Source organism: Dermacentor andersoni, chromosome 3 (assembly GCF_023375885.2).
Source record: "Dermacentor andersoni chromosome 3, qqDerAnde1_hic_scaffold, whole genome shotgun sequence".
Classification (NCBI taxonomy): domain Eukaryota; kingdom Metazoa; phylum Arthropoda; class Arachnida; order Ixodida; family Ixodidae; genus Dermacentor; species Dermacentor andersoni.
In genome coordinates, this window is record NC_092816.1 from 80903672 (window position 1) to 80925719 (window position 22048).

At 46.2% G+C, this 22048-nt stretch overlaps 1 long non-coding RNA gene across 1 annotated transcript in view; it reads right to left on the bottom strand.

The window, feature by feature from the left end:
• The window catches only part of LOC129380440 (uncharacterized), a 58294-nt gene that overhangs the window by 4347 nt on the left and 31899 nt on the right, over nt 1–22048 (bottom strand). The window lies entirely within an intron of this gene.

Here is a 22048-nt window from a genome sequence, read left to right on the forward strand (position 1 = left end):
ACACCTAAATAACGCAGATCCTCTTTCCATTGAATGCCTGCGTAATGTGATGGCATTGTGGCCCATAATCCAAACCAGAAACCTGAACTTTTTTTAATGTTAACGCTTGCACCAGACGCCGCGCAAAATTCTTCTGTAATTGCAAGAGCAGTCTTTACACTCTTTTTATTGGTACAAAAAAAAGGCCACGTCGTCTGCGTACGCAAGAACCCGAACCTCATTAGTCAGTAATTTAAACCCTCGGAAATTTTGTTGTTTAAGAATGCTCATACAAAGTGGCTCTAAATACAAGCAGAACAGAAGCGGTGACAAAGGGCATCCTTGTCGTACTGATGATAAAAGCCTAATCGGATCGGAGAGAGAGCCATGCACTATCAGTCTCGTTGATCCATTAGCATAACATATCCTGACACCAGGTCCGATATTTATGTGCTCTAGTACAGTAAACAGGAATGAGGGATTCACCCTGTCGAACGCCTTAGCCAGATCTAGCTGCACCATTGCCACCTGTCCAATCCCCTCAGCTACACACTCTAGCACCGATCTCGCAACATGATCTTTCGTCTGAATGGACCGGCCCCTGATGCCACATGTTTGATGATCACCGACCACAGACCTTATTACAACTTGCAAACGGTTAGCTAATACTTTAGCAAAACTTTTATAATCCACATTGCACAAGGAGATATGCCGATATCCGTAAACTTTTTGCAATTTAGTCTTACCATCCCTTTTGGCTATGAGGACGGTGTGTCCTTCGTACATTGTGGTGGTTAGGTACTCTGCTTCCAAGGCCTCTCGGTACACTTGAAGTAATAATGGCGATAAGAGAGAAAGAAAACACTGATAAAATTCGGCAGTAAGGCCATCCGGGCCGGGCGTCTTGCCCTTCGCTGAAGAATCGATGCATGCAGTTACGTCATTAATATCAGTGTTTTCATTTGTATAATCGTAATCATCCTGATTTAACTGGGGCAGCAACGGTACAATTTTTTTGGCAGCATCTGTATCCAATGGTTTATGGTCTCGAAATAGTTTTTGATAATGTTCTAAAAACGCTTTAGTTATTAGAGTAGGCTCATTAACAATGATTCCACCATACTCTATCTCTAGTATTTGTGTAGACAGCGCGTGTCGGCGCTCATCACCAAGGGCTCTACTGCAAGGCTGTTCTTCCAGGAAACGCTGCTCTCGCGCACGCACTAGTGCACCTCTATTTTTCTGCGCTCAGAGTTTGTAACTGTGCCTTGACCTTATAAATATCATCAATATATTGACCCGGATGTAGGCATTCAAGCTCATGCAATTCACTCAAAAGTCTATAAAACATGTCTTTCGAGTGTACATTTTGGCCGTGTCAATAGTACGATGCGCTGATGTTTACATTTGCATCTTAAGAGCCAAGTTCCGCTATCACTCCACCGCGTCAACTGCCGCATCTTTAGAAGAGAAAAAGTGTTGTTGCCATCGACAGGTACATCGTGGAGTGCTAGAACATGAAGTTTGATGTACGATATCCATATTAAATAAGAAATTCAGAAATAGACAACGGTGACAGTTGGGGTTGTTACTGCTAATTTCGACAGTTGTCGCTCGTTCTTTACACTTTCGAACATGCATATAATTCGTGTGTTCAATGCAAAATAGCTACATGAACATTCGTGGATGAGTGTTCTTTATGACAGCATACTGGCTTCTCACGGCAGCGCTGTACAAGAATAATGAGACCAGAGCGAGACAGCTTTTCACCCAACTTTAAGGAACAACCCAATACTTCCTTTTCGCTTCGCAAAAGCTTATGCAATATTTCTGGGAAATTAACTAATGTGTCAGTGTAACGTCACATGTAAGTCTACAGGCCTGTGTGCCACATCTTACCAAATAAAGTAAAACGGATACGCAGCCATTCCCGCAGATGGTATAATTTTGATGAGGCCGGTATGGCGTTTCTAGTGCCTCGTCGTAAGGCACAATTATAACAATAGGCCACGTCGACTTTAATACCGGTGTCGGTGCTATCAGCATTGCCGGCTTCAGAGAAGCACGATTGAATACAGTGCAAGAGAAAAGTACAGTGTACACCACCTATGCGAAACTGACATACAATTTTAAAGCGTCGCGACGGAAAGCGCTTCTGTCGAGGCGTCAGAACTTATGTCGCTGCGACAGAAAGTAGAACATTTTTGTGTAGTCCCGACAGAGAGTTCCTGTTGCGACGTCTGAATCGCTGTTGCGATAAAAAGTTGTTGTTGCGACTTCATGCACTCTTGTGGTCGCGACGGAACATTTCTGTTGCGACTACAGAACTCTTGGCCGTCGCGACCGAGTGTTTCTGTTACGATGTCGGAATTGCTGTCGTAACGTCAAAGTCGCTGTCACGATAGAAAGCTGTTGTGACTACAGAATTCTTGTCGCAACCGAACGTTTCTGTTTCGACTTCAGAACTCTTGGTCGTCGCGAGAGAATCTTTCTATTGCGACGACAGAATTTCTGTCGTAACGTCAGAATCGCTGTCACGATAGAAAGCTGTTGTAACGACTTCAGAACTCTTGTTGATGCGACAGAACGTTCCTTTTGCGACTTCAGAACTCTTGGTCTTCGCGACAGAATGTTTCTGTTGCAACATCCTTATTTCTGTCTTAACGTCAGAAATGTCTGTCGCAACTACAGAAACATCAGGAACTTCTGTAGTACAACAGAAATTTCCGTAGTCGCGACAGAAATTTCTGTAGTTGCGACAAGAATTCCTGCTGTCTTTTTCAACTGGGAACCTATAAAGAAAGTAGGAATATAATTTAATATGTGACAACAAATAATCAACGAGAACAAAGGTCCTTCACCTAAGCACTCGATTTTACAGCGAAGCTGTATACGGCCACCCGATTCGTCCGTCCGTCTGTCCGTCGGTCAGTCGGTCGCCTGTACGCCAAAGACAGCGCCTGTACGCCCATGCGAATGCGCGGATAAAAAAAGAGAGAGCGGTCCGCGATTAGCGAACACGAGCTATATAGCACAAGGCCTGTTTACTCCGAGCCATGCCGCCACACGACCGGGCCCGAAATTTGCATTGACAAGGCTGCAGGATGAAGCGGTGACGTCAAAATCACTGTTGCCTACTAGAAAGCATCCCCATTAGATTCTATGGCAGTCGGGCAAGGCAACATGACGTCATGAACAGCAGTGAACAGGCCTTGTGATATACAGGTGGTGTTGTGTTAGGTGTGCCAGTAGTGACGGCGTCACTATACGTGAGAGCCCAGCGGGCGCACAGCAATTTCTTTCTGGCTCCCAAATTGGTAGGCCATACGGCATACGTACTCCTTAAGAGCAGGCAGCTTTGGATCAGCTAGCCCACGAGCAGAACCGGGAACGAGTTCTTCAACGCTGTGTCGATGCTGCAGCCCGGGCACAAGAAGAGACTCGTGCTGCGAACGCGAGCAGCAACTGCGTACCCGTGATTCGGCAGCCAAGCAAGCCATTGTTTAATGAACCGTCCGGATTAGCCCAGTGATAAACTCCGGGGCCGCACGTTTCAGCTTCGCTCGGCAACCATCTCTACGGAATGTTGAGGCAGTGATTCTTTATTATTCACATGCACATGAAATGGGATGCTAAATCGGCGCCGCGGTAGCTTAATTGGCTAGAGCATCGCCTGCATAACGCGAAGACTTGGAATCGTTCCCCACCCGCGGCTAGTTGCTCTTTCATCCATTTTCATTGCCGCTGATTTATCATTTCTTCAACAATCAATAAGTACCTTTCTCTTCCTCTACGTTGTTCTTGGTGTTCTTGTTGGGTTCACATGAAATAACAAATCATGTGTCATAGATAAAATACTTCATCTCCACTAACATTTTTGCTGATTCGGTAAAAGCGAACAGCATACCGTTGATTCCCGGTCTGTGTGGAAAAAATAAGCTGGCATGATAACTATGAAACCCACGCGAATTTCACCTTTCTTCGGAACCACTACAACAGTGGTAAACCATTGCTATATCCGGAAAGAAATAACAACGGTGCTATTAGTGTGTGTATCGCGCACACGAATATCGCACAAAATGCAGTCATTAGGGTGAAGTTTTCTACGTGCAGCTATACCATTCCAACAGCTCCTATGGCGCTGTCGTCTTCTACTGTCGTAATTTACAAGGTCCGCCACCTTTTCTCCTGTAGTGCGCTCCACGTCAAGCATTGACCTATATTCTCGTTGTTCTGCTTAGCACGCCATACCCTCTCTACCATCTGTTCTCTACGGTAGCCCTTATCGCTCGGCGGGTTTGACTTCATATAATATTATCGCGTTAAAAAAGCGTCGAATAAAGCCGTATGCAAAAACACGCATCGCTCTCTGACATTTTAGGGTATATGCCAAGTGCCGCACAATTATCGCAAGATAGATTACTATGCATGTTATTCCTACGAACGCATTCAAATGCAACATCACAGTTCTGTCTTTTATGAACGTTTCCTCCAGCAGCATGAAAATTTCCACCAGAGTCTTGCAGCTTCAACTAAGTCTGCGCACCCTGAGAGGGCACGTTGTCCGAAGTAAAACCAGCACACTTGAATGGCTTAACAGGTTCCAATATTAACGCCTAATCACGCACAAGGGCAAACGACCTAGAAGACAGATGTATCATTTTCTTTTACTTGGCACGCCCACACCCAAATCACACAATGCAAGAGTATGTGACCTTCAGTTTTCGCCGAAAGTGACTTTCGCTGCAAGGCATTTTCTAGCTAACATAACATGATTAACAAAACATACATTTTGTCAAGCCATAACTAACAAACTAGCCTATTTTTGTCTAGTATAAGTGAAGGGGTTTTCCCGGACTTACCTCCAACTTTACGGATGAGAAATAGCCTGTATATATATTTTCCTGACCATACGCTTACCAGCACTCTCTAGAAGCGCTTATGTAGTCAAAAGCTGTAGACCGTTTGCACCTACGCCAATGATCACACAAACGGCCACTGGCTTCTAGCTCCTGTTGTCCGCTTTCACATTGAATAGTCACTGAAATAACGGCCAGCCTGGTAGATGCAGCTTTCGCAACAAGATAGCCGAATCAGATGCACCTATGAATGCTCCCACTCGACAAATTGCGTAACATGTTTTCGTTTGACCAATGTCCCAACTATTGTTGAATTGTTTATCAATGTACATTTGTAACAGTCTACTACGGCGTAGAAAACTGGAATGCCACACATCTCCGCTGGCTTACCAATACGACAGACAACTGGCGCAAATAGGATAATGCGTCCGATCGCATTTGCGTCCGATCATCCTTATACCGCTTACTCTAGTATTCCTGCTTCAGTTCTGCGGTAAGGCTCTGTGCCAAAACCAACTCTGGGATTAGTGTCAAGAGTGGACCACAGCTGCTTGACCACTTTTTACACGCTAGTGTGAGCGAAATGCACGCAGCATTACTGATGGCTGCTTAAAAACAGATAGGATAGTGTTCTGCACAACCAGCGAAGGCGGAACACTCGGTGGAAATTTTTTGTTGTTCTATTCTCAGGATAAGGAAAATGCTTCTACGCTAGAGCAATGGCACAGAAAATATGAAGCCTACTTAAATGCATACATTTACAGTAATTTTTGTCAGTTGATGAAGCGCCCGTGAGCGCCGAATAATAATCACAATTTGAGCGCAGCTCTATACGCCTGGTCATTTCGCATGGTAATATTTTGTATCCTTATTAAATAGGTACACGGTTTTTATTAGGAAGAGAGTGCTATTTGCCGCGCAGCTGGTGCTGACAATCTGTCTCGTGCAGCACATTTCAAACGAAGCAACGCCTGGCGTGACAGCTTCGCTATTCGGGTGAGGCAGTGCGTGGGTGTCGCGTGGGTGCCGTTCGCAGCTGCGGCCGTACAGCTCATGCAGCATTTTGTTTCCATACATATGACGCGCGCTATTCTGGGGCCATATAGTCGCCACGTTCGCCGCACACCCCGTCTCGCGCGGCACTACTCTTCGCATACTTTCGTTACACCAACGGCGACAGCGGCCCTTTGTCACGGGAAAACGTGTCACCAGTGTAGGGGGTGAGAACGTCCAAGGGCGCTTCACGTTGAGTCTCACTCGTAGCCGCTCGCCATCGCTCCTTACAGGAGCAGAAATCCCCGTCACATAGGCTCGTACCGTCACCTGCATGGCCTCAGCAGTTAACGCTATCGGCAAGCGTAGCAGTTCCCACCTCACGCAACCCTGCCCCCCCCCCCACCCCCCCTACGCCTTCGGAAGCGCAAATGAGAGCGGCCACGCGGGTGAAGAGTCCGTACCAGTCGGGAACTCATCGCATGGGCATGCCGTCTCCCCCCCGCACCGCCTCCGCTCTCGCCTCATGCTTTCACTGTAGCTTCCTTCTCCAATTTGCTCCTCGCGCGAACTCATTTCATCTACTGCCTGTCTCAGCGTTCACTCGGTCACGAGGTATAACGGCGCCGATGCCCAAAGCAGGAACGGCCGCTTAAACATATAAAGTGCAACTGGCCAGAATGTGTCGTGAGAAGTTGATGGAAATGAAATGATCTTGTATAGTAGTGATAGCACCCAATGCGCTGTTTGCAATTTAAGTAGGAATTATAATCTGAAATTTCCAAAGAAACTCTCGAAAAGCAGTAAGTGGCGACGCCTCGCGGTAACACCTTGGTACTTCGCATGTAATTCATGAGATTGCCGCGCGACAGTCGACTGCTGTTAAGTGCAGCATAACTATGGCTTAAAATCACAGTTCGCATATTATTAGACAATTGCGCTTTATTCTGTTAATCGGAACTAAAAAGCGCACCCATGGCTATGGCAACATGTTAATTTGTGTAAGAAGTGAAGATGCGTTGCTTCGTTTTCGATCAATTCGGTTTTGATTTGACTGGGTAAATATCAAAGCTGATGGTCAAGAAACCACGAAAGCACGTAGAATTATCGCAGAAACACTATAACGCTTCGGAAACCATATATCGCAGGAACATAGACTTGATAAACAGAATAACACTTTCTCGCCGCTACGGTTGCACTTGTCGCTGGCCCCCACTAATGCGGGCGTATAATCGCTATCGCGCTCACTTATCACTGTTCCCGGAATGCTTCCCGTGAATGATGACATCCTTACAGGAGATCAAAAAATTATCATGCAATATGGTGCCAAGTGTTTTCCGCGTTACTGCTTCCCGATTAGACACTCAACGTTAAGCTTTCCATTGCACTAAAACATGAGTACCATAAGAATTGGTTGTCACTTTCGTAAGAGCTAAGGTATAAAAGAAAGATGGCATGAGCGCTTATGCATGCCTTCATTTTGACCGGCTTCTTCTGTGCGTCTAATTTCGTGTGATCCTTGAACAGGGTTCCACATAGCGCAATTGTATTCCATAACTATTTCACCGGAAACTGTTGCGGTTATACTCTTCTCGATTATAATGTGAACATTATTACAGGATGCATTCTCAAATAAACCGAAGTTGCTTTATTATGCATGTTTTTTCTGTCCATGCTTTCCAATAAACCACTGCGTGTTCTAGAAAGTATGAATTCCATTATCGACATTTTAAATGGTAATTAGGCAGCCTGCCATTATTTCCATTGTTTGAACAAGGAAATCCTGCAAATCCCTATTTCTTCATACACAAACGCATTTTAAACTTCACCTAATTACGCTTCTCTTTGAGCATCTAGAGCTTTGTTGGACACATACCCAGAGAGATTTAGTTTGAGGCTTTTAGCATGAAAAGTAACAGCATGCAAACCGCTGGGCGTACAAACGAATGTAAATTGGCACACATAGAAGTGAACAAACAAGTAAAAGGTGCAGAAACAGGGCGCGGGGCTTTGAATACGGAAAGTTGCTTGGGTGCGCGGGTTTTTAAACTTCGTAAAATCAAACTTAAATCGTTCGGCATTTGTACAGTGTTTCTGATGCCTACAACAGCTCCTCGGAGAAAAAAATGCCATACGCCGAACACATGTACTTCAAAATTTTAAATCCCCCGAAGCACACGGCGCCAAGCAACTGTTGCGCTGTTAGACGCACGCGATGCTCGTATTCTGCTTCTGTTGTTTTCCTTTTTGCTTTGTCGAACACGTGCTCTTCTCTCAGGAAGCAAAAACACCTCGAAAGCAGCTTCGCATATCAAGGTATTCTTGGAATTGGCGGGCGTTGTCGGAATTTCTTGAGCGAAAGCTCCCTTTTCTGTTCAGGAGCTGTGTACTGCATATATGTCACGACAACCTACCCCTCTGAGTAAGCTTGCGAAGAATAATAGCGACAACATAAAAGTGTTACATGCTAAAGTACACAGTTGCTTCAATGTGGATGGTGAGTCATGCCCGGAAGTAGCATGGCGAAGACAAAGGGTGGCAACACATACAATATTTAAGATGGATATTTTATGAAATGTCCCTTCGCTGTCATAAACATCTGGTAGAAATTTAGAGGTCTAGAAAAGGTCAACATTTTGATCGACAGACATGCTGAGCCACCTCGCTCGACAAGGTCTATCTTCCGAGGAAAGACTGCTCAGGTCCGTAGTGTGGTGGCTACGTATGATCCCGTACATGAATGGATTTCGCGCCTGGGCGCTTGTGTTTGTTTGCCAGAATTTTAAACTGTCATTGGACTGCATACTATGTGTGATTTGTTTCTCATGTATGTTCATATGTAACTGGATTGATTTGACACTACCGATAATTCCATGCAATAAAGAAAAAAAAAAGCTGGCGTGGCGCAGCGATAAAATGCCGGGCTTGGGATCTGTACGTCGGGCGATTGAATCCTGGTCGGCGCGGTTTATTTTTACGTTGTTTTTATTGCACTAAAATGCTCTTTGTTGCTTTCTGTATTCAAAAAATATATTTACATTGTCAGGCACCGCATATTTAACGCGCCAGAGCTGTTTTTCGCACGAGTAACCAGCGCTTCCTAGTACGGCGCGCCTGCCCAGCGCCCCAGCATCCAGCGCGCGGCACTTGGCCCATAATTTGGCGCACTGGGTCCCAGTGGCACTGGGTTTTGCAATAGGGTTGCCAGACTGCGTAGTGTATTCCCGGTTCTTGGAATGTTGGGTGCGCGTTTCATAGGGTTACAGAGTGCATGCAAACGTTTTTTTGGGTGAGATAGGTTGCATGATCTTCGATGGTGCTTAGAAGTTGTGGGATAAGCTTCCGCAAGCTAAGGTTAAGCTTGTTCCGAGCATATCTTTACTGAAGTTTGCGCAAGGCTTTCCGTAAGTGAAGTAACCTGGCGTCGGCACGAAATCGGAACTTCCCTCTCTAGCTGGACAGCTACCCTGCTTGACGACCAATCCCGTTGCACAAACACTGTCCTGAAGGAGAGGCCTGCATTGTTCAGCATTTTTCTTTAGTATTTAAAGCTGTCATCTCTCATCAAGAGGCAATACATACGCAGTTACATTTTTTTTCGAGATCCCACCTAGCTGCGCTGCCACAGAATGCCTACCAAAAGGTTCTAGTTCTTTAGTAATCTATTTTATATCTCCCTATCAGAGAAATTAAGAAATATCGTGGAAGTTGTTGGACGCTAAATCAAAAGTCGCAGTTTCTGCCGTACAGCAAAGCATCGATTGCGGTAGAAAATTAGTGGACAGCGATACCAAGTAGGAATAGCAGTTTTCTCCGCCGTATTAACTTGTAAACATAGACATAGTAACTAAATTAACACGCTTGTTGTCAAGCGTCTACAAGCAAGCATGAACTCCTCTCAATGGATGACGGCTAAAGCTCGATGTAAAACCGCTGAAGTTGGGAAGTGCGGCAGCAGCAGCGAGCGAAAGACCCTTCCTGCTGCGTCTCGTATAAACACAAATTTAGCCTTGAAAATTAGCGCGTGGAGGACTGTGTTCCCGGCATAGATGGCATTCAGCAAACAGCGACGGGCGGGCGGGCACGCGCGGCCTTCCGGACCGCCCAGAGTATTGCGCTGCGCTCTCCCTACCCTCCCCCCGCAGCCTTGAGAGTGAAGGAAAATGGCGCGGTTGCCCCCCTTTTCCCCTATGGTGTGCAAGATGTTTAGCCGTGATCACCCGCTCACCCTGACACGTTTACACTCGCACATACAGTATACGGCGCCAGAACAATTTTATAGCCCTTCGACTTCATACGGAACCTCAAGACGACGCTTACGGTAAAATGCGTCTGTATATTGTCCATGAAAGTGCTAGCGCACTAAAATGATTGAAGAATATACACGTATTGGCGTTTAGCTAGAGAAGGGAATGCGTAGGTTTTAGAGAGCAGATCTTAGGTGCCCGTTTATGCAGCGGGCGTCGGCGTCTCTCATAACGAAGTGAACGAGCACAGCGAAAGATGAAAGAGTGAACGCGGAACGCAGCAGTGTTTGAAGGACGGCGACAGCGAAGATAGAGTGAGGAGGGACGCACAAGAGTAGGGTATGGCCAACGCATCAAAGTAAAAGCGTAGGAACACGCGAGAAGGACTCTGAGGCGACGATGGCTGCAACGTGGCACCATAGTAGCGCCTGTCGTCTGTTCACCAATGATGTCATCGATACAATATATGGAAATAAAATGCTGCATAGGTAGAGGTCTGTCTATGGCGGCTGCTGTGAATCGCCCCCACTCGTCACCGACGCGCTGCGTCTCGCAATCACCGAAGTCGCGCCCAACTTCGCTCCGTTTCCAGCGTACCACACGAGACACATTGTGCACGCGAGCCAATATATTGCGAAAGGAAAATACGCATAGAGCGGCGCTAGAATTTCGCTTTTGAGAGTATGATAATCGCCAGTGGTACTGTTTTTCGTCTTGTCATGGTGTACAAATAATTGCGCTCTATTTTCTTCTATTTGAAATGTGCGCTACATGCTGCAAAATCAATAGAGGGAATGAAAAACATATTTTTTCAAGGTATTCTTTTCCGCGTTTTCTACGCTGGCTAAGCAATATAATTTCAGTGTGCCAATGAAGGCGAACATAGCAAAATACCAGCGTTCTCAATTTATGAACTTATTTTGAAAACGTCTCAAAACTTTTATACCAAGAAAAAATAAAATCCACTGGATTGTAGCATGATGCTGGAAAGGAAACCTATGTGTGCATTTCTCATAAGATAGGTTCACAACTGTACGGAGCTCCCTGCCAGTTTATAGATCGAATCGAGGAGGAGCAGTTTACATGTTTTCTGCTCTGCCAACTTGACAAAGGCTACAAATCATATATTGGGGTAGGATTATTGGGAAACAAAGGGAAATTGAATGTGAAAAGTATAGTATGGAGAAATTCGTGACTCGCAGGATGTCTTCTGAAAGTTATACACCCGAGTGTGCAATGAAGCCAGAAAAAAAGAACAGCGGTTTCAATGCATCCTACAACTATCGTAAAAGCATTTGTTTCTTCTCGCAAAAAATTCTTCAACTTTATGCATTTCTTTGCCTGAGGTGGCCAGAGTGGTCGGCAGAATATAATCAAATAATTAATTCAAAGCATCTGAGTTTATGCTCGATGAATCTTAAGGTAGTAAAATGTAAAACAATTACACCTCCATTCCGCCCTGTGAAAATCAATGTTCACCGAAGCTTGTGTAGACGTTAGGCAAGTACCACCAGCTCATCTGACGTTGGACAACGTTGCAAGAGCGCCACCAACACAAGCAACATACGGCACGCGCGCAAGTACGCACAGCTGCAAAAGTGCAGGGCACATCCTTATTTTGCTAGGCGCCCCGTTTAGCACAAGTGCGTTCGTTACTGAAGCAGTCAAATTTCTCAAAATAAAAAGCCTCAGAAAGATTCGTAAAATTTGACTTGCACACCAGCCGCACACCTGGTAGCATCGAATTATAACTCTAACACACGAGAAAACATGATTCCGTTGCGCGTAAACTTCAACACAAAGCCTTCCACCCGCCATTTGTTCTTGGGCCCTCCGCCTTGCGCAAATGCGTTAATAAACTAATTGAACTCCTCAAATCCGTATAAATTAGAAAATTCGTAACGTACAACTTAGACAGGACATACATACTTGATCGCATCGGATTTTTCGAATATACGAGGAAACATAATTGTGTTACGCGTAAACTGAAACAGAAGCTCGTCATTAAGGTGCCGTGCTTTGGGTGAGCACGCCACGAAAAATGACGACCAACTATAGGATAACATCTTCGCTGTAGAAATCCTGAGGACCAGCACGTTTTATGAGTAGAGCAGCCGAACGCTCTTTCGAGTTATCAACTCCGAGTGGGGAAGCGGGTGCGTCCAGGCACTTAGCGCGACTTGGTCTGGCCTTACCAAAATGCATTTAGAAGGTAGGCGAGAGCTTGAGCAGATAACACAGGCTTCAAGGAACGAAGGTGACGTGGCGTCGCGGCGATGCTCTCTCCCCTCACGCAATGGCGCGCGGCAACAGATGTTCCCTTTCGCCCGCTGTGCTCTATTAAGGCCCGCGCCAGCAAGCTGGAGCCAGCGTCACCACCGTGCTTCGCGCGCTCTCAACATGGTGTCGCAGCCAAAGGTAAGTTTGGAGGCCATAAACGCCGCCGGCTATTTGACTTTATTGGTCATCTGAAGCATTCGCATGCAAAAAAAAAAAGGCGTTAGTTGCGCCAAGCAAGCATAGATGCTTTCTCCACCGTAGTTCATGCGTGCCAAAAAATATAACTGTGGTATACTTTGAGCAAAATTCGCTTCACAGAGCTGCTCTTTTTAAAGCGGAGCTGTTTATGCGTACCCTTTGCCTTCGTTGTCGCACGACGCTAAAAAAGGGGGCCCCGTGACCTAGCGGCAGTAGGAAAGAAGCGCTCAATAGGGGAAAGGGGTGGAGTGATTCCTTTCCACCTTTGAGAATGCTATCTTAATCGCGAATCTTATACATTTGCCACACGGTGCATTTTCCGCGACGGAGCCAGGTCACCATCGGATTTATCGAACGATTGATTCCACCTTGCGGCGTAAAAATAAACGTTATCTTGGCAGCTTGTAGCTAAAGAACAGTGGCCAGTGATTGAAACGTTATACTAGGAGCGCGTGGCTGTCGGTGGCACCTCTTGCTGGCACAAGAATTGCCGGCAGCCACATCAATCGTCAAACTAATCCAACCAATCGTCAAAACGATTTCAGCGCCCGCTTCTCCAGTGGTGGGCCTTGTGTCCAATATACGCAACTTTGGATCAGTGGTTCCGCACATTCAATTCCAGCTTCAACTATAGGAAGACTATTAGTAGTGCGTACACCTGACGAAAAAGCTGCCTATCGCGAGCGTGAGCGAGAGCTGGTTCGTGAACGGGCTCGTCGTCGTAGGGTTCACTTCGAGCTGCACCATGTAAATCACCGCCTAGACAGAAAGCTCACGCACAAGAAAAAAAAAAGAAAACGAGAGAAAGAAAAACACTGGGAGGACCGCGAAGCGAGGAAAGCACTCCAAAAAGTGCTCTCCAGGCGAAGCACGCAAAAGCGAAAATGGAATTAAACAATGGTAAAACAAGATATTTACGATATAGACTGCTTGCGAATTCTGACTTGCGTATAGTGTAATACAGTGTAACCAACACAGGTTCACCGTTCGACTAACTTCACGGAATGCAAGCCCGGTTATTTTTTTTTTTTATTGCAAGTTTGCGTATTGTGCTGAATGTAACCCTTGTTAAAACTCCTACTTCCAGAAACAGAAATAGAAATCTGGATGGGAAGTGCAACGGCGAGTATAAGTTCATACATATATTTCATGTTACAGCGAAGCTGTCTGGCTCTATCGTCCAAGGCAATTTATGTGTAATAAGAAAAAGACCCCCCATACGTCGGCCGATCCCGGAGGTAGTGCCATACAGGCCCGACCCGCGGCGGAGGTGAAGCAGGCGTTAAGCACTCATCATACGTGTGCCAATCACGAAGATGTTGCAATGCCGCTCGACACGGGGCGGAGGTGAAGCAGGCGTTAAGAGGAAGCTTTAGCTCTGGCTCAACTCCGACGCGGCCTATTCAAATGCATGTAAAACGCAAAAACATTTTGCTGAAACAACCCCTCGACATATTTCAATGAAAATTGTTGCATTTGAGAGAGAAAGTGAAATTCTAGTGACTGTTGGAAGCGGAATTTACATTTAGTGCTTGAATTTGTTAAAAAGATTTTCAAATATTTGACCGTCTAAAAAGTAGAAGCACGAAGATTACAAATTCATTGCTCTGCATAAACAACACATATTGCGGTTCTGTAAACAGCATCCATTAGATCATTCAAAGCGGACAAATTCTATATGCCATTTTACATCTTACGTGAATTTGTTACGTTCGTTACAAGGGTTCTAGAAAAGCTGTATTTTCATATTACTACATTATTTATATTAATGTGTAACATATCAATTTTGTTCGCTTTAGATGTACTATTAGATGGAATTCCTTGAACTATACTATCCTTTTTCGTTGTTGAGTTACAGATTTGTAAACTTGATTGTCCCGTTTTTTGAAAATTTTAGATTATTGCCGATTTTTATTTGAGAATTGATGACCTAACTCAAAAATTTGAAAAAGAAGAATAGTCACTAGATTATAAGTTTTCCTTTTAAATGCAACAAACCTCGTCAAATTTGGTGCAATGTTTGGCTAGAAAAACGAATTCCCATTTTACATGTATTTAGATGGGAGCACTCAACATAAAGCTTCGCCTTAACCATCCTCCAACGTGGGCGTATCCCGAAGATTGTGCCATGCCAGGCCGACACGCGATGGGGTGAAGCAGCAGTTAAGCACTCTCAATTCGTGTGCCAATCCCGAAGAAGTGCAATGCCGGAACGACACGCCGCAGAGGTGAAGAGGCGTTAAGCAGTTCCTATACGTGCGCCAATCCCTAAGATAGTGCAGTGCCGGGCTGACGCGCTGTGGAGGTGCAGCAGGCGTTAAGCACCCCCCATACGTGTGCCAATCTCAAAGATTGTGCAATGCCGGGCCGACATGCGGTGGAGGTGAAGCAGCAGTTAAGCACTCTCGATACATTGTGCAGATCCCGAAGATAGTGCAATGCCAGGTCGACACGCGGCGGAGGTGAAGCAGCAGTTAAGCACTCTCAATTCGTGTGCCAATCCCGAAGAAGTGCAATGCCGGAACGACACGCCGCAGAGGTGAAGAGGCGTTAAGCAGTTCCTATACGTGCGCCAATCCCTAAGATAGTGCAGTGCCGGGCTGACGCGCTGTGGAGGTGCAGCAGGCGTTAAGCACCCCCCATACGTGTGCCAATCTCAAAGATTGTGCAATGCCGGGCCGACATGCGGTGGAGGTGAAGCAGCAGTTAAGCACTCTCGATACATTGTGCAGATCCCGAAGATAGTGCAATGCCAGGTCGACACGCGGCGGAGGTGAAGCAGCAGTTAAGCACTCTCAATTCGTGTGCCAATCCCGAAGAAGTGCAATGCCGGAACGACACGCCGCAGAGGTGAAGAGGCGTTAAGCAGTTCCTATACGTGCGCCAATCCCTAAGATAGTGCAGTGCCGGGCTGACGCGCTGTGGAGGTGCAGCAGGCGCTAAGCACCCCCCATACGTGTGCCAATTTCAAAGATTGTGCAATGCCGGGCCGACACGCGGTGGAGGTGAAGCAGCAGTTAAGCACTCTCGATACATTGTGCAGATCCCGAAGATAGTGCAATGCCGTGCCGACACGCGGCGGAAGCGAAGCAGCAGTTAAGCACTCCCCATACGTGGGCCGATCCCGAAGTTAGTACAGTGCCGGCCGACACGGGGTGGAGGTGAAGCAGGCAATACGCACTCCCCATACGTGTGCCAATCCCAAAGATAGTGGAATGCCGGACCTACACGTCGTGGAAGTGAAGCAGGCGTTAAGCATATGTGTGTCAGTCCCGAAGCTAGTGCAATGCCGGGCCGGCACGTGGTGGAGGTGAAGCAGCGGTTAAGGACTCCCCATACGTGTGCCAATCCCGAAAATAGAGCGATGCCTGGTCGACCCGCTGTGGAGGTGGAGCAGGAGTTAAGCACTCCCCAAAGGTGTGCCAATCCCGAAGATAGTGCAATGCCGGGCCGACACGCAGCGGAGGTGAAAAAGCATTTAAGCAGTCTCCATACGTGTGCCGATCCCGATGATGGCGCAATGCCGGCCGACACGGGGTGGAGGTGAAGCAAGAGTTAAGCACTCCCCATACGTGTGCCAATCCCGAAAATAGTGCGATGCCAGGTCGACCCGCGCGTAGGCGAAACAGGCGCTAAGCACTTTCTTACGTGGGCCGATGCCGAAGATAGTGCAATGCCGGACCGACCTTCGGCGGAGGTGGAGTTCGCCATTAAGAGGCCCACATACAGAGCTTCGCTGGTCATCGTTCTTCACAGATTGGAAGAGCACTGAGGTTTTCTTTTCAGTTGTAAAATTTTTATGTTCTTTTAGACATTGTGCATATATGAAACACAAAGATATTTACCTTTTATATTGTTATATATCTTTTATATAAATGCAGAAGCAAAGAAACATTCATGAAAATACCGGTAGACACGATACAAGTAAAAATGTCCACGTGGGATAGCTGTCTATAAGTGAAAAAGGATTCATTCGTTTCCAAGTTCTTGCCGTGCCCAAACACTTCATCTTGCACCGATTTTCCTTATTCACAGAGCTGACGAGTATTCACTATGTGTAATGATACCACGGAACACGGTATGTGTCCCATAATGCTTTTTCGACATTCTAATATGGCAGAGCCAAAGAGCAATTGTTTCTTAAGAGCTATGTAGCACGATGTCTTTTTGGAACAAAATAGATAATGAATTTAAAACCACATGGATACCCGGTGTGGTGCACTAAGGCGACACGAAACGGCCGCATTGCTTTCGCATTGCCTATACATAATTTTACCCTCGACGTTTCCAATGGACAGCTGCTTCGCAAATGTAAACGTTGTCGCAACATGTTGCAGAAGCCAAGGAGGGTAAATTCATAATAAACTTGGCTTACTTCGGCGGTGACGCGCATTCGACAATCTTATGTATAATGAAAGCGCATGCGCAACATGTTTATTCTTGTGTGCATTGTCAATATTATTTGCAAATCTGCCGTTGTACAAAGATAATGCGTCATTGCGTTAAAGTGATCGGTAGCGAGGTCGCTCACACACATAGAAAAATAGGTTCCTGATTATTGTTCCTGCTCCTCTTGAAAAATTCTCTAAAATGAATTCATCAAGGGACATGTTTTGGCTGTATAAAAGCTTGAAGAATTTTCGCTGCCTCCAGTGCCGAAGCAACGAGTCTGATTCCCTGACGCTTATTTTCCCAATACTATGGCATCGTTCAAAGCAATGATTTTCGTTTTTCTGGTGGTTGCTGTTATGGTCATGTAAGTAGCCGGATCGTTTTACATGGGATTACCCAAATTAGAACTAAATCGATGGCGTTACCTGCCAAGTTATCGCTTCGAGATGGCAAATTTCGCTACGGACCCGTGTGCTTGATCAACGAGGTAATGCATCTGATGTTTCACAGATCCAATTTTATGTTCGAATATTAAATGGAACTTAAGTAATGTTTATATTGATCAACATAATGAAAGCTAACTTTGAAGATATTGGCAAACCAGGTTTCTACTCTTTATTAGTACGTTTGTAAAAGTCGACTAGAATACGGTCGCATGTGTGAGTTACCTTTCAATCTCAAAAGTTCAATTTTCATGCAGCGAACTGAATCGCTTCTGTAGCAGCGAAATGCCAACATCGAATCAACTTTTTTCAGACGGTGGCATTGACCCACTTGTAGGTTAGCATAGGAGCTGTGGGGATTGTTACCTGCGTTACCTTTGTTCTGGCGCGCGCATATTGTTTTTGTCTTTGGGAGGGCATTTTTCCCTACCCCACCAACTTTTGCCTCTGTGGCTGGGTATCTGTTTGACCCCGAAACAATGACCGCGTAATAATTAAACCAAGAAAATTAGGTACATTCCAATGAAGGAAACCCGGCTCTGCAGCGTGGTAATGCATAAGCTAAACTCACCACAACACTTTCCTTTCTTCAGTGCATGAAACACTTCACGAATCATGTAGAATAGCGTAGTAGTAGGATAGTAGGAGGCTCACACAGCATGATCGTTCACGGCACTCGGCGCAGCGCCATATATGTAGGTGATTCATTCAGATTTGGCATACGTCGCAAGGAGTTTATAAAAATCTATGCACCAAGCACTGCGGAAGTTAGGAGGGTCCTCGGTAAATACATCTATCAAAAGAATCAGGGAGGGTTATCCGTCTGGTCGTTAGCATGCAGCAAGTAACCTAATACGGGAATACCGCATCGTAAGCGAGGAAATATCCTAGGCGCCAAGTTAACTTCTTTTTTAACACGAAAACTTCTTATACAGGGGTCCACCATCAACTTCCTGTAAAGGATGAGACGTCAGTGCATATGCGTAAAATGTGCTGTCTCTTGACAGGGATGGCGCCGCCATATAGGAGTGGGGAAGTGAAGTACTGCATCATCACACTAACGAGCGCGGACAATGAGCGCTTCGGCAGTCTCAGCGCTGTTCCAACTAAATAAAACTAAAGGTAGCGACTTAACTTTATGTTGCCGCCGTAGCTGCGGGGCGGGGCCAGAAGCAGGCAGGAGAGAAGGTCGGTGTCTCCCGATTGGTTGAAGGCAGTCGCGTCGTACAACTCGCGCGCTTTTCTCTACATTTTATTCTTTTCCGAGTCTCGGTGCACTCTGCACCGTAATAGCTGTCCGTCAAGCTGCCGCGCGCCGAGACATTCGCAAGGGATTTCACATGTTTAGGCTAAGATTGGTGGCTACCCGCCTCATGGAATATTTGCTTTTGTATTGCTTTATGTTATGGATTGATTTGGGGGTACTGAATCACTAACGTGTATGAACGAAGCTCTTTTCTTTGATGACGGGGGATGGAACTAAAGCATTGGTAAGCTTCTGCACAGGCGCTATTCTCGGTGTTTTGTTCAGATTGTAAAGATATTTGTTAGCCACAAGAATTCGGGCCGACCGTCTGAGAAGGGCATGGATGCTCATACCGAGCTGCGTTCCCCGTGCAAAGCGCTGGATAGAATGGTCCATTATAGCGTTCCTCTTCCCTAGAATTACCCCCGGAAACGACAAGGGAGCCATCCGGCAGCCTAACAGCCCCTCACTATGAGTGGATCGTAGTACGGCTTGAGGCGCTCAATATTGGCCGTCTTGTCCACGATGGCACAATTTCGAAGACGGTTCAATGGGTTCGACCACGTAGTTGACGGGGGATGCGCTTTCGACGGTACGGGAGGGTCCTTCATACTTGGGCAGCGGTTTTGAAGAGGGACGAGATGTAGCGGCAGGAAAGGATTGCCCCGCAAGTTCTCCAGGAAGGATGGTGGCCACAGAAGTGGTGTCGCCGCGATTGATCTTCTGTCGCTCTTGGTCATTGGAGGTAAAGGTCCTCGCGAGATTGCGGCACTATCCAGCAGCTATCGTTGAGTCAGAAATGGGCGCACGTTCATGTATCTGGCAGGTAAGGTGGAATTGTATCGAAGGTGTGCGGCGGGTGACGACGGTACCGTAAGGAAAAGGGAGAAAAGCCGGTGGTGCCCTGAGTAGCGGTGTTGTACGTGTAGGTTGCGAAAGGGAAGAATGATGTCCCAATTTCTGCGGTTGGAGGGGACGTACATGAAAAACATGTCATTGAAGATACGGTTGAATCATTGTGTAAGGCTATTGGGCTGAGGATGATGGTACGCCGTAGTTGTACGATGAACAACGTGGCACTCTTTAATAACGACTACAACTACTTTGTACAGGAAGTCACCTTCGCGATCACTGAGCAGTTCCTGAGGTGGCCTGTGATCCCGGATGATTCGATGAAATAGGAAGGAGGCAACATCGCGCGCTGTGCTTGCAGGAAGAGCGGCAGTTGCGGCGTATAGCATGAGGTGATAGACTGCCACAATGGCCTGGCGCTTTCCAGCCGATGTCAAGGAATGGGGCCTATATAAACAGATCCCGACGCACACATAGGGCCGGGTAGGGCAAATCAAAGGTTACATAATGGCTGGTGAGAGGCGGGATGAAGATTTCCAACTCATACAATCGGGGCATGATCGAATGGATTTCTGAACGTAGCCGTACATTCCTCGTCAGTCGTACCGCTGCCGAAGGCACTCGTAGGCCATGAAAACTCAGAAGTGGGCACAATGTGGATCAGTGTGGAACGCTACGCGTATTTCGGAACGCAGACTGCGAGGTACTGCTTACAATTACTCGCGCCTGTCAGGGAAATAATTGCGTTCCTGAAGCAGGTTGTCGTGAATGGCGAAAGGGTGAGCTTGACGACGCAGAGGGCAAGTGGTTGGTTTTGCTGATATCAAGTCTAAAAGGGAAGCAATGCAATGGTCCGTACGCTGCTCAGAAGCCATGGTGGTAAGGTTGAGCGAAGAAACGGCAAACTGGTATAGGGAGCAGTAGGCATTTCGTCAGTTAAGGGAAAGCCCGAAAGGGCGTCGGCGTCGGAGTGCGCGCGTCCGCTGCGCTTCAGTGCGCGGATATCGTAGTCCTGCAGGTTAAGTGCCCATCAGGCAATTCCGACTGAGGGATCTTTGAAGGCCCACAGCCAACATAGTGCATTGTGGTCCGTGACTATACAAAATCGACGCCCTTACATATAGCGCCTGAACTTAGTAAGAGCCCACACGATGCCAGATGTTCTTTTTTATCCCAGTGTAATTTGTCTCCGCTTTCCTAAGCGTACGACTTGCATAAGCCACGACGTGTTCAGGAAACCCTTGTTAGCAAGAACAACGGGCAAGAACAGCGCCGAGGCCATCACCGCTGGCATGCGTGTGCACCTCGGTGAGGCTGTCGGCTCATAACTGAGCAAAATTGACAGAGACCTTACCGAACGACGGAGCTTTTCGAAGGCCTTGTCGTACTCGGAAGACCACGAAGTGAAGGGGCCGTTGCCTCTAAGTAGCTTCCTAGGGATATGCTGGCGCCGAAATCGCGAATGAAACGTATGAAGAGCATACACCTATGAAGCTGCGCAATTCAATGACGGACATTGATTTAAGGCATTCGGCGACAGCCCAATTTTTGGCTGGGACGGGGCGAATTGCATCCTTGAATGCGACGTAACCTATAATTGTCAGCTGCTGAGCTGCAAATCGGCAATTCCTTATGTTTAGTTTTAGGCGAGCATTTGTTAAAAACGCCAAAACACACCGGATCAATTAAAGGTGCTTTGAGAAGTTCAATTTCAATTGCAATTTCAGTCTTTATATTTCTCTTGAACAGAGAAGGAGACAGGACTAAAAGCTCGTAAGCTTGACAGAGGTCCTGCCCCCTTTATCAACTTGGCAGTACAGCATACAGGCAGAGATTATCAATTTTCCAAATAAACACTGAAACAAAATAACAAAACACTTTGTAAAACGCAGCGCTATGCATTGCAGCACAAATATAGGCATCAGAAAAACAAATTACTGGTCATGGAGAAACGGAAAAAATAATAACAGTATAGGTTTAAACTGAGTGCAATATTACGTAATCTTGCTAAGAAAAAATCGCTTAATAACATCACTCGGATGCTGAAAGCGGTCAAACAATTCTTTGTTCAATTTATTTAATAATACTGGAACAGTATAAGAAAGAGACTGCTCGGTATAATATGCCCTAGGCGTCGGCACTAACCAAATTTTTTTATGTCTAGTCTGCAGGATATGCGTGTTTTTCTCAAGTTTTGCCAGATAACTAATATAAGGTTCATCACCTTGTGAAGACCGTTTATAGATCATTAAAAGTCTATAATAGTATAAACTATAGATTGGTAGGATTTCATATTTCAAAAACAAGTCACGCGTGGGGGAACAATAAGGAACACCAGCAATGCATCTTACAGCTCTTTTTTGAAGAAGGTGAAGCTTGGATAAATTTGTGACACCCGTAGTGCCCCAAACGGTACAACAATATTGCAAAAGAGAAAGACCTAATATAGCAATAGCCTAACTTTGACAAAAAGAATACCGCGCAGGCGCAACATGACACCGACAGCTGAAGACACTTTTGATCTGAAGTTAGAAGCAAAGACTACAACGTCGTCAAGTT